The 12,895-nt window shown below is 45.2% G+C and overlaps 1 protein-coding gene across 6 annotated transcripts in view; it reads right to left on the bottom strand.

The window, feature by feature from the left end:
• Positions 1–12,895, bottom strand: part of HDLBP (high density lipoprotein binding protein) — a 74,004-nt gene that overhangs the window by 36,816 nt on the left and 24,293 nt on the right. For 4 of the 6 annotated variants that reach the window (XM_080669915.1, XM_080669914.1, XM_080669916.1 and 1 more), the window contains one exon: positions 1,121–1,185. The gene's annotated coding sequence lies outside the window, so the exon portion shown is untranslated. Of the gene's footprint in view, positions 1–1,120; positions 1,186–5,317; positions 5,422–5,723; positions 5,827–12,895 lie in introns of those variants that run through there. The other 2 variants (XM_080669913.1, XM_080669918.1) reach the window with 2 other exon arrangements.

Consider the following 12,895-nt stretch of genomic DNA (forward strand, 5'->3'; position numbering starts at 1 on the left):
ATGCAAATAAAAGAGGGTCCTTGAACAACTGTCTCCTCAAAAGTTGCCCTGTAGTTGAGCAGATGGAGGCTCTGGCTGAGAGGGATCAACACCAGGATGCCAGGGCCTGCAGAGAAAATCTGCACCCCAACGAGTGGGGCCAACTAGAACCCACCACACTGTGACCCAGCAACACAGATCAACATCTGGAAGGTTCTCCGAACAGCGGTCTCAGTTATTTTGTCCATCTGTTCACCAAGTTACCTCCTGATGCTTATATACAATGTACCACATGACAGCTACCAAAAAGCCAATCAAGCAGCAGAGGCAAAGCTCTCATCCAGGGCTCAGTCACCTGAATAGCACTGCTGAGGGGGCTGGCAGGGGGGAGGGGGGAGAGGGACGGGAAGAGCAGCCTTACAACACTCTGTGGCAACAATGTAGTAGCAAAAGGCAGCCAGGACAGCCCAGATGGGCTAAGTGCCTCTGACATATGCTGACTGGTTATTCTCCAACATCCTATCACCCAGGTGTGGGAGGGGACTTGCAGCAGGTGGAACCTGGTACAAGGGGCAGGAACCAGACCCCACCCTCAAGCCTCAGTACTCAGTGGGATTCCATGGGACCTCAGCTCTCAAAGCCACAGCTCCTTTATTTGGAAAACAGGGCTTATAAGACACCAAGGCCAGGGGTGTTAGCTTCTTCTCCCAACTCTAGGTGAGCCCCAAGCTAATATAATAAGAACCCCCCTCTTCACACAATTATGTACCAAGTGTCTTATACCACCTTGGCAAAAAAGTATAAGAAGGCCAAGTAATTTAATTAGTAGAAGAGTGAGTTTTTACATAATTTTAATAATTTAGACCTCTCCCCAAGTTCAAGAAAATTAAACTCAGCATTAAAGAGAAGCAATATGCAAACTCAGATAATCCTGAGCAAACATAATTCACATTTAAGAAAAAAGATGAAAATAGATGGATGCCAGATGATACACATCTGAAGGGCACACGTGCACACACTGCTCAGGCAGAACCTGATTCTCTCTCAAGAACCACTAGAAACTTAAGGATGAAATGTACTGGAAGAAAGTACACACACAGCCCAAGGACAGGAAACATTCAGACAGGATAGTCAAACTTACCAGCAAAACGGTCAGTAGCCAGAAAGTCCGTCCTGAGGCCACCTCTGTCAGCCTGCCAGCTTTTGCTGGTGTGGGACAGGAAGGAAGAGGGAACAGGAGAAAACCAGAGAAAAGTTATTTATCTGCATTGTGCAAACCAGATCCTTTTACCTCCCAACCAAAAAAAAAGTCAAAATAGTATTTTAACTTTCCCAACATTTAGGCAATTTTCTTGGGAAAAAAAATGGAAGCTCTGCTCTTAGACCATTATATTGCAGTAAAACCTGAAACATCTTTTAGAGCAGCGGTCGCCTACCTTTCGGACCTCACAGACCACTAGTAGTCCGCAGACCACCAGTTGGCGACCACTGTATTAGAGGACAAGTTTTCCAGGAGCCTTGAGGGAATGATCCCTTAAGAACCAGAACTTTTTTTAAAGTATAACCATTTTGAAGTAAAATCCTCACAAAATTGATTGTTCTCCTGCATGGTTATGTACCCTTTCCCCTATACCCCTTTTCTAATCTCTGACTACTGAGCCAGATGAAAAAAAGGTTCTGATACTATGCTATGACATAGAATGTGGATCTTGAGGCCTCCTGAGCTTAAGGGTAACTGAGAGTTACTGTCTTTAAAAGTCCTTTACTCCCTTCTAATCCACAGGGTTTTAGGAACCAGGCCAGGAAACAGCAGGGTTGGACGGAACTTTGCAAGGCCGTCTGGGGAGAGTCAATAACTACTCTATGAATTAAGAGGGTATGGGTCACCCTGCCTTGGAGGACTTTGGGATAGTGAGGCTGCCAGGTCAGTTACTGCCACTTTAGGCAAAATACCACATATGATGGATAAGGTTCGATAAGCTAGATTAAATAACAAAGGTCAGGCACAGGTCATTAGTGGGAGAATCAACAACAGTAACCTAATTGAAGAATAATGCCCCCATCAATATGCACCGCTCAGGAGCTAGGAAGACAGCTAATGGCAATCTCAAATGCAGCGGACTAGATTTAAAAGGGTCTCATTGTCCCAAATGGGTTACGGACCAGTGGCACTTCAGGATTTTAGAAATCCCTGAATGCAGGTCTTGGGCAACCACATGGGGAAAGTGCTATGACCCACAGGCCAGAGCCTCTGTGGGGCCCCAGTCCCACCCTACACACAGATGCACCTTGAAACCAAGGAAGAAAGTGGAGACAAACTGACTAAGACTATTTACTTAGGAATTTGTCTCCAACTAATTCTAATCTGCAAGTTTTAAAGATTAAGGTGAGGAATAAAGAAAGCCTTTCCATTAAGTCACAGTATCAGAGCAGCACATCCACCCAGCAGGTCGGACAGGTAGGAAGGGCAAGCACTCTGTGGGATTCCCAGGGTCTAGCCAGTGTACACGTAGCCAGTCCAAAAGTAAGATGGAGGTGTTCCAGGTCCAAACACTGACAGTAAAGCCAGGACCCTGGTGTCTAACTGACCCCTCCTTTCTCAGAATTCCCACTGCAGCTGCACACACTCTTGCCAGGTGACCTCCCACCTGAACAACATCCCACTTGGGGTTGTCCCAGGCACCGACATAAATTCTTAAAATCTACACACATCCACTTCTTTTTTAAAAAGTATGTTTTTGTTGATTTTTAGAGAGGGAGGGAGGGAGAGGGATAGAGATAGAAACATCGATGAGAGAGAAACCTCTTTGATTGGCTGCCTCCTGTACACTCCCTACTGGGAATCAAGTTTGCAACCTGGGCACGTGCCCGACCGGAAATTGAACAGTGAGTGACCTCTTGGTTCCTGGGTTGATGCTCAACCACTGAGCCACATCGGGTGGGCAACATCCATCTCTGAACAAGCCAGGTTCACACACATAACCATAACAATAGCCACTCCCTCTTCTCTGCGCTCCCACTGACTAGTCTTCCATCTTTCCTGGACAAGGCAAGTCTTCATGTCCCAGTGACAGGCACACAACAAGCCTGTGGAGCTCAGTCACTAACCATGTCCACTCCAACCACAGATCTGTGACCAGCCAATCCCCAGTTCTGCACTTGGTGTCACACACAAAATGGGACAAATTCCTGAGGATCTCTTCTGATATTACTCACACACCTTTCAAAAGTCAACTCCAGCTAGCCCTTCTATTGGACTCAAGAAAGAGGCACTGCTGCAACCGATCCCAATATGCCGCAGTCTCTAATGCCCCCACATGTGCACAGGCCTTCAGGCAGCTGAGAACAGAGTGGACCTCCAGAAAACTCCAGACTGGTCTGACAGGACACACTAGGTCTCCCATCTTCAGATTTTAACTGGCAGTTTGAATCTGAAATGTCACAGCTGAACATATTATGTGAATGGATTAAATTAAGCAATAGATTTAACACCTAAGGTTCTGATATCATCAAATAAGGCTATCATTTTTCTTCTAAATTTCTCAAAACTCCCACCTTTAAAGATTCCACTTTAAGTATGCATCTGATGACCCCGTGTAAATTAGATCTCAGCCCCACCTGAGGCTCTGAGGTAAGCCTTACAAAAGGCCAGTACCAACCTTACCCACTGGCTCCAGCTGCGCCTTCACAGACAACCTCCGACAGACTTACTCCTGCTCACAGGTCTCTTCCACCTCACAAGTGTGATCACGGCTGCGGGTGGTCTCCACTCTAGCTCCTTCACTTGCTATCTTAAGTTCCCAGGAGACCTTAGACAGGCCCAAAGAACAGAGACCAGACATCTACTATCACAATTTCTCAGTTGATCTACTAATGTTGCTCAAATCAGGATTGAAAGGGACTTTAGACATTACTCTACTGCAGTCTTTGAACACCACCAGAGACAGGAACCACATGGCCTTCCAAGGGAGCCACACTCCACTTCTGTTCCACTGTGTAGCTGTCAGAACAGTCTGCCTTATGTTGTGCTAAACCTACTTCTCTTCCCCTTCTGGCCAGAGAACAAGCCCACTCTTCCCTACCACACTCGATGTGTGAGGCTGTCTGTGCTCCTACTTGTTATTCCCAAGATGGTCCCAATCCCTTCATCACTGTGGTGGCACTAAGCATTCAGGTCCACCCATACAAATCTCAAACTATTCTCAACCTGGACTTCGAGTGTTGTTTCTCAGTGTAAATGTCCAGAGCAAAAAAAGCCACATCTCAAATTGTAAGTATGCAGCAAATAGAACTAGAAAAGGAGGGTGGGTGAAGCCCAGACTCTTCTCTTCCCCACAGGGAACATCAAGCGCTCTTGATCCGCCCCCCATGTGGGAGCAATGTGTAGATTACACCTGAAACTTGTTTTTAAAAAGCACACACAACAGGAAAATCTTTAAGTGAAGAAATGTACTCTTTTGCTTTTAAAAACAAAGCCTAAGTTGATTCCTTGTGATGTTTTGCCAATTACATATTCAAAAGGATAAATCTTTGCAAAGAGAACTCACAGTAACAGCCCAGAAAGAATGTTACCTCCAACTAATGATAATCTCGAACTTTACATAGAGATAGGACTGAGTATGGAGAGTATCAAAACCTACAGCTGAAACCCAGGGCTTCTCCCCTCTTCTTCCAAAATTATTTACTTTCATCCCACAGCAAACTTGCAAGGGAAGTTTTTAAAGTACTTCTCAGGACCCATAAACCAAACTTGATAAACATAATACCCCCTCGGGCCGAAAAAATCAGCAAGCCTGTTTCAGATCAGCCGGAGCAAGGAGCAGAGGCGGGCATGCGTGCGTTCCGCCAAGTTATGGAAGTCTGCACCATCCCGCAGGAGGAACTTTCGCAGATGCCACCTCAGCACGGCCCTCCCACAGGCCACGCGAGCCCGCGGGCGGGGACAGGCTTAAAGGGGCAGGAGCATGCTCGGCCTCCTCGTCTTCCATCCAAATTCGGTATTTTTCCGTAATGTATTTTTCGTTCGGGACCCTGGGGCACATCCAAGTTGCACTCCAGCCCGAGGAGGGCGCAGGCTCAGCCCCGACCACGCAGGCGGGTGGGCTGGCGGCAGGTGAAGGTGCAACTGGACTACCAGGCCCCTCCCGCCGTCCCAGGCACCGGCTACCCTGCGGGACAGACATCTGTGACCCCCACCCCCCACTTGGAGGAGGAGCGCTCCTCTTGGGGGGATAAGGGGCACGGCCCAGTCGCCCACGTCACCGACCTGGGCCCAGGTCGGCCGCACCTCACCCTGCACCCGAGCTGTGGGGGTGAGTAGTGCAGAGGGAATACGAACCTGATTGGGGGTAGAGGGCTGGGAGGGGCGCTCTCACCACTGCGCGGGCGAGGCCGGCGGACGCTGGACTCGGGAAAGTTTCTTACTCTTCCCTAGCCAACGCCGCGGCCCATGCGCAGTGGTGACACGTAGCCGCCCCCCCCCCCTCGCCTGGCCAGCCGGCCAGAGAGGAGAGGGCGCCCGTGGATGGGAGGGGAAGAAGGGGTACCGACTGAGGGGCCAGGGTAGGGGAGACGGAAGGCGACCCCGGCCCCTCCCCCGCTTGCCCGCCCCGGCGCTCCACGTCGGCAGCCAGCCCGGGACACCCGGCCCCGCCCCCGGTGCCCAACTTCCCCACGCAGCCTGGGCCGCCCGCTGCTCTGGGCCCGCGCCCTCCGCCCGTCCTGCCACTCTCCCGCTCGCTCACTCGCTGTGCGGTGCGCTCGCCGCCCGCCCGCTCCAAGAATGCCAGTGCTCCGCTCCGCTCCGAGGCCGGCGCACGGGCCCCGGCTGCTATATAGGGCGGCGGCTCCAATCCCACAGAGACACGTCAGACAGTGGCGCCCCGCCCCGCCTCGCGCCGGGACCCGCCCCCGCTCGGCGCACAGGTCAGGGCGCCTGAGTCCTGCCCAACTCCAGACCACAGAGACTTGCAGGGCCAACCAGAGAAGGGGCAAAAAGAGCTGCCGCTCTGCCCCCCACCCAAAAGAAACGAGCAGCCTTGAGGGACAACACAAAGCAAAGTAAATGCTACCCCAACCAGTTCCAACTTTCAGTAGCTGATGACAAGCTGGCTTTAGCTTAACACTCCCCTGGGAACACAAGCCATGCCTCCAAAGTTTGGAGCACAAATTTTCATTCCCTCACCCACAGGGAAGAGAGGTATCCCTGCATGAATTATGGGAGTGCACCATGTATACTTGAGCACAGGACCATCCCACATGGGGTGAGACACAGGGGCATATGGGCTTTGTGGGAACAGAGAGGTCAGGTGGGAACAGTCAGCTCAGGACTTGGTCAGCACAGCCTATGGTCACCATAGGGAGGTTGCTCAGGATGATAGGAAGCTGGTGGGGAGCTTCCAGCAAACAGCAGAGGCATTGACCAAATGTACTTTTTAGTGGAACACTGTCAAAGTACACAGAGAAGCAGGTGGGCAGGAGGCTACTGCAGTTGTTCAGTCTAAAGATGACTGGCTTTCCATTATGATTGGCAATGGTAGCTGAACTAAATGGCCAGATTTGGAAGGCAGCACCAAGCTTTCTTTCCTGGATGTGGACATGATTTAAAAGTCAAGAATGGCATAAGAGTTCTATAGCTGCCCTCAGGGAAAAGGGGGAGTGTGATGTAAAAAATCAGGACTTCATGATTTAACATGTGAGATGTCCCACTCGATGGCAATTTATGAATGTCAAGTAGGCAACTGTATGTGCAAGCTGAAGACCAAGGAAGAAGCCCAGCACAGTGAGCAAAAATGCCATGGCCCCTCATAACATCACCGTGGGAGATGGAAGACAGAAAAATCCGCCACTCCAAACCAAGGACATCATCATCAAAGAGGTGCCCTAAGTCACTAGGAAGGTACCTGGGCAGGGGCACTTCCTCTTTAAGCTCCAAGGAACTCTTCAGCACCCCTTCCTGTGTTATTACTGCTGTTTGTAGGTAGTCTTCCACAGGGATTACCCAACCAGCAACTTAGACAAGTGTGTTTTGTTACTGTTTATTTTGAGGGTTCAGCACTGACTGAGGGAGGAGGAAGGAGGAAGAAGGGAGGGATTCTGGAACAGTCATCAGGTTCACTGTCAAAGAACTTCCAATGAAGCTAGGAAGTTGCCACAGGCAGAAGCTCTCACAGTACCTAGTGCACAGGAGGCCTTAAAAGAGTTGGTTAAGAAACTTACTGACAAATAATAAAATCTAATGTTAAATTGGTGCCACAAACCATCCCAGGTGCTTTGGTGCTGACAATTATTACCAGCTTTTCTTCCCAGCAAGGTTTAGTGCAGTGAAATAGTTTGTAGAGGCAAATTCTGAGATGTCTGGATCCTGCAACACTCACACTAGGTAATGTGCAAACCACTTACATTTGCTCAAAATACAAACATTGGTCTATGAATTTGGGTTTCAGCCCTCAACAGGCAAGACGCTTTGGGCCTGCTCAAGGTAAAAGATTAGAATAGGCCACCACCCCTACCCCCACTTAAAGCCATGATCTACAAAAAGACTAACCCTCAACAGAAGACAGGTGCTAGAAAACAAGAAAAATCTACAAACACAATCCTAGCTGGTTTGGCTCAGTGGATAGAGTGTCAGCCTACAGACTGAAGGGTCCTGGGTTCAATTCCAGTCAAGGGCACATGCCCAGGTTTCGGGCTCAATCATCATTGATGTTTCTATCTCTCTCTCTCTCCCTCCTCTCCCTTACTCTCTGAAATCAATAAAAAAATAATAATAAAAAATAAACTCCCTTAAAAAAACACACACAAAATAAAACCCCTCCAAGCACAGAGGTATTACAGGATGCTTTCTGACCAGCCTACGCTAGGAGGTGGGAGCACCTTTGATCACTAGCAACCATGGACTAGTCAATAAAATTCAGGGCTCAAATTCCTACAATCCTACCTGTCCAAGAACACCTAGGTTAAGTGTAGAAAATAAGACAGAAAGCAATCCTGCTCAGGAGGGAATAAACCTCACACCAGGCTGCAAAGGATACCTACACTGCAGAGAGGCTAAAAGCCCAAAATTCAAAAAATCAGATTGAAATAGGATTAGACTCGAAAACTTCAGAGGACAGAACTATCAGACTGAGACTATAGAGAAATGTTAGTGATTGGAGACATAAGACATAAAGGCAACATTAATAAATCTAAAGGTGGGACAAATGAAGAGGTTAAGAAGCATAGACAAGAGGATATTCCACATAAGTCTAACAGTAATTCCAAAAGAAGGAAATACAAAGAACAGGAAAAAGACTAAAGAAATCCTAAATGTAAAGACACAACATTCACTCCTCTCCCCTAAAAGAGACAGAACAGGTGGCTAGCAGCATCATTTAAATGAACCCACACCAAAGCACACTAGAGTGAAACCTCAGAATGCCAAAAGAGTAGACCTATTACTATCAGTAGATAACTGCTGAGATAACTATTAAAGGATATATTTCATGCCCTAGCCCAGTGGTCGGCAAACTGCAGCTCGCGAGCCACATGCGGCTCGTGAGCCGCGGTTTGCCACTCTGTTGACTAATGAGTTTGCTGACCACTGGAATAGGGGCTTAATCACAAGGAACAACAACAGCCTGTAATTATTGGAATCGAGAGTCTAGGTCAGTGGTCAGCAAACTCATTAGTCAACAGAGCGGCAAACCGCGGCTCACGAGCCGCGGTTTGCCGACCACTGCCCTAGCTGGTTCGGCTTAGTGGATAGAGCACTGGCGTGCAGATTGAAGAGTCCTGGGTTCAATTCCTGATCAAGGGCATGTACCTAGGTTCAGGCTTGATCCCTGGCCCTGATGCAGGAGGCAACCAATCGATGTGTCTTTCTCAGATCGATGTTTCCCTCTCTGGCTCTCCCCCTCCCTTCCACTGTCTCTAAAAATCAATTGAAAAATATCCTTGGGTGAGGATTAACAAAATAAAATCTATATATATAAAAGCCTAATATTCAAAGTGTCCCCTCCGGAGTTCTACTGACCAGGTGTTCGATGGCTCACTATGATGTGTGCTGACCACCAGGAGGCAGCACGGAATAAAGGAAGGCCCCGGCCCGGCAGCCAGCAGCCACTAGGGACCCTATGTGTGCACAAATTTCATGCACTGGGCCTCTAGCCCTATATAACAAAGAGGTAATATGCAAATTGACCGTCATGCCCTCGCACAAGATGGCCACCCCATGTGGTCACAAGATGGCTGACAGGGGAGGGCAGTTGTGGGCGATCAGGCCAGCAGGGGGGGGAAGTTGGGGGCGACCAGACCGGCAGGGGAGGGCAGTTGGGGATGACCGGGCTGGCAGGGGAGGGCAGTTGGGGATGACCGGGCTGGCAGGGGAGGTCAGTGGGGGTGATCGGGCCAGCAGAGGAAGGCAGTTGGGGGCAATTGGGCCGGCAGGGGAGCAGTTAGGCTGGCAGAGGAATGGTTAGGGGGTGATCAGGCTGGCAGGCAGAAGCGGTTAGGGGCAATCAGGCAGGCAGGCAGGCGAGCAGCTGGGAGCCAGCAGTTCCGGATTGTGAGAGAGATGTCCAAACCGGCAGTTGGACATCTCCCAAGGGGTCCCAGATTGGAGAGGGTGCAGGCTGGGCTGAGGGACACCCCTACCCCCCCGCCCCCAGTGCACGAATTTCATGCACCAGGCCTCTAGTAAATAAATAAAAGGATATATTTCAGCAAGAAGAAAGTGAAAGCCAAAGACTTGCAAGAAGAATATTGATAAAGAAACCAGTAACCTAGGTAAAGTGAAACAAGTAGTGACCATATACTAACAACAACAACAAAAAACAGAGTTAAAATATAAGATAGAATTAAGATTCTAGGCAACAATAAAATAAGGCAGGAGGGGAAAATTGAATTTATTAATATTTTAAGATCATTATATTATTTGAGAAGTTAAAAATATTAATTTTAGCTCTTTGTTAAATGAATGATAAAAATTTAAAGATAGCCCGGCCAGCATGGCTCAGTGCTTGAGCGTCGACCTATGAACCAGGAGGTCACAGTTCGATTCCCTGTCAGGGCATATGCCCGTGTTGTGGGCTCGATCCCCAGTATGTGGTTTGCAGGAGGTGGATGATCAATGATTCTCTCCTCATTGGTGTTTCTATCTCTCTCTCCCTCTCCTTCTCTCTAAAATAAATACAAATAGGTTTTTTAAAATTTAAAGATAATCTAGTAAAAACAGTTTTTAACTTTCAAACTAAAAACCATACTCATTCAAATGAAGTTGTTGGCAATGTTCTATCTTAGATTAGCTATTACGTTCAGAGGTATTCATACAATAAATGTTATAACTTAGCAGTTATGATATTCTGTATTGTTAATTATTAAAGAGAGGGGAAAAAAGAAAACAAAATAAGAAGTAAAAGAGAAGCCATTTAAAAGCCAATTTAAAACAAAAATTATAGAAGAGATTAATCCAAATGTGGTAATAATCTAATGTTAACACACTAAACCTGGCCTGTTACAAAATCCAGCTATAAGCTATTTAAGAATCCTAAAACATTAAGACACAGAGGCTAAAAGTAAAGGGATGGAAGACGGACTCCAAGCAGATACTAACCAAAGAAAGTTGGGCTTAGCTGTATTACTTTCAGATAAAACAGAGTAGAGTAAAAATCATTATTAAGAACAAAGAAGGTCAAGAATAAAAGATTCAATCAACTCTGATTTTGTGTGTATCTGATAGTATAGCTTTAAAAACAGAAATTAAAAACTGACATTTACTAGAAATTGATATATCCAAGTTACAGGGGAAGACTGACTCAACTCTTGGTAACAGATTACAAAGATTAAAATGATACAGAAAATTAAAACAATGTAATTACTAAACTTACTCTATTGGATTTATGTACTTCTTTGCCTAATGATTAATAGTGACATATTCTTTTCAAGCATACATGGAACTTTTACCAGGAGCTGAGGGGGAAAAAACAACAAATGGCAAAAAAAATTAATATCACAACATTCTCTGACCACAATACAATTAATTACAAGCCAAGTTAAAATTTTAAGAAGCCTGTAAATTTTAAAACTTGCTCCTATTTTAGCTCATGGGTCAAAGAAAAAAATCTGAAAATATTTAGAATCCAGAAAATATTTAGAATAAAGCAGTTTATATCCAAACTTGTGGAATAAGGCCAGAGTGTTAGTTACATAGAGGCAAGTTTATAACCTTAAGCTACCATATTAGTGAAAAGCAAAAATAAATTAATTGGCTGATCATTTTCTCCTAAAAGTAGAAAAACCACAGAATAAACCCAAAGAAAACAGAAATAAAGATATGAAATTATTAAAATAAAATACATACTAGAGAGAATAAATGCAACCCTACATCTAAGTCATAAAAAAAACTAGCTAGATCTCTGGCAAAAATGATGAATGAAAAAAAAGAGAATATGTGTAAATAGGCAATATTAAGAATTTAAAGGGGATAAAAACTACAGCTACAATAGAGACTTTGAGAAATCTTATAAGAATTCTATTGAGAAAAGTACATATTATAAAAAACTTGGAAACAGATGAAATAGACAATTTCTAGAAAAATAAGTTCCCTAAATTGAGTCTGTTTAGAAATGTAAATTTTAAACAAGCCACTCCAATCGTTGAAGAAACAAATATAAAAATCATAACAGAAAGGCAGGCCCAGATGCTTTTGTAAAAATATAACCAAGAGATTACCTTCCTACCTTACCTACAAACCCATGAAACTCTAATACCTTCCAGACCAAGATAACAAGAGAAAAGAATATTTGAATTTCACCTAGGAGCTTAAAAGCAAAAGCATAACATAATCTAGCCAACTGATTCAGAAATGTAAAAAAGTTATCATGATAAAGTCAAGTTCATTATAATAATGCAAAGGGGTACACTATTAGAAAAATAAAGTAATTCAACATACTATTAGCACTGGAGCAAGAAGATTTGATCATCTCAAAACATTCAAATAAAAAAAATTTGATATGATTTACTCATTCCTAATAAAAACCAGGAATACAGGGCCACTTCCCTCATTAGCAGAATTCACATCAGGGCCATGAAGAAGACAGGTTGCAATGAGAGACCAAGTATTGTATCTACTCAAACCTATACTAGAGATTCTAACCAGGGCAGTAAGGCAAGAAAAAGGTATGACACTTGGAAAGAGCAAAATGGCCATTGTTTAGACAACACAACTATCTGAACAACTGCACAAGATCCAGGGAATCTGTCAACACACCACTAGAACTAGAGACCAACAACACCGGTACACAAAATTATGTCCCAAACACCATCAAACAAACTATTAGAAATAAACTAAATAAAAAATAGGCTTTATTGAAGAACATTATAAAAAAAACTTTGGCCCTGACCGGTTTGGCTCAGTGGATAGAACGCCGGCCTGCAGACTGAAGGGTCCCAGGTTCAATTCCGGTCAAGGGCATGTACTTTGGTTGCGGGCACATCCCCACACATGAACTGGCACAACCCTTTTGGAATTTAAGCTGCATTTGCTGTGCAATTCTAATCTAAATTGGGGAGTGTGCAGGAGGCCAGCTGATCAATGTTTCTCTCTCCTCGATGTTTCTGACTCTCTATCCCTGTCCCTTCCTCTCTCTGTAAAAAATCAATAAAATATATTTTAAAAAAAAAACTTTGTAAAATGCATAAAAGACCTAAATAATGGAAAAATGCCATGTTCACCTACACAGAAGACAATCATAGATTGCAATTCTCCCCAATTAGATTAGAATTGCACAGCAAATACAGCTTAAATTCCAAAAGGGTTGTGCCCGTTCATGTGTGTATGGAATTTTACAATCAGATTTTATACAATTTTTATTTTTAAAACCTTATTTCTATATACATTTTTAAAATAGCGCATTGTAAAATATATATAAATACCAAG

This window comes from Plecotus auritus (assembly GCF_963455305.1).
Source record: "Plecotus auritus genome assembly, chromosome: 5".
Taxonomy (NCBI): domain Eukaryota; kingdom Metazoa; phylum Chordata; class Mammalia; order Chiroptera; family Vespertilionidae; genus Plecotus; species Plecotus auritus.